The sequence below is a fragment of the Limulus polyphemus genome, unplaced genomic scaffold, assembly GCF_000517525.1.
Source record: "Limulus polyphemus unplaced genomic scaffold, Limulus_polyphemus-2.1.2 Scaffold2756, whole genome shotgun sequence".
Lineage (NCBI taxonomy): Eukaryota > Metazoa > Arthropoda > Merostomata > Xiphosura > Limulidae > Limulus > Limulus polyphemus.
The window spans coordinates 77,311-78,303 of record NW_013668366.1 but is presented as its reverse complement, the minus strand read 5'-3'; positions in this window follow the sequence as shown (position 1 = coordinate 78,303).

Sequence of the window (993 nt, the reverse complement as noted above, 5' to 3'; positions counted from 1 at the left end):
CGCCCCCACGGCTAAAAGAGGCGAGGATGTTTTGGTGTGACGGGGATTCGAACCCGCGACCCTCAGATTGCGAGTCGAGCGCCCTAAGCACCTGGCCACGCCGACCCTATGCATTTGTTTTTTTACAGTTTCTAATGAGCCAGGTGTAATGGTTTGTGGATCCGTTATCATAAAATCACACCACACAATTTTGGGCTAGTTGTGCTTTATAAAAGTGACAGTCAAATCTCACTATCTGATCAGTCAAGTTTAGTCCAAGAGTTGGCGGTGGGTGCTGTTAGCGCAAACAGTCCCTGTGTAGCTTAGAGCATGGAGTCGAACAATCCCTAATTATTACATTAAAATAAGGATTAAAAAACGAGAAAAAAAATTACTTGATTGAGTTGAAGAAAACAGACTGTATACAGTGTTAAATGAAATCAATCTTTATTTAATACAAGTTAAAAGACGAGTGCATAGAACTTCAAACATCAATTCTAGATCATAGACAGAGACTTGGGACTTTTTTGTCTAGTCCTAATCTAGACTGAGAGAGTATGACATTATATGCAATAAAACAAACAACAATAACATCACCTCTCTCGCATTACAGGCGCTACTACCTACGTCAACAGATGTTCCAAGTAAAAGTAGGAAGTATTTAACCTCAAGGTATTTCTAAACCTGCACACAGTGATGTTACCAGAGAAAAATAATCAGGGATCCGAAAATAAATTTACACCAACATTGTCCACGAGAAAGGTATACACACTTTTTGACCGTATTGTTACGTCTCCATTTGTTAATTAACTTCCCGTAACTTCGTTCCGACGAAACTTTAGCGACACAAGTATTTACTTAATAAAACTGGTTTATTCTTTCCGAATACAACTTTACGATACACTTATTTTCAACAATCACGCTAAAACAAACGCTATATCAACGATACGTCTCTCTCTGACTGCAAATCAATTACACACTGTCTACACACATTACCTATACACACACTATTCT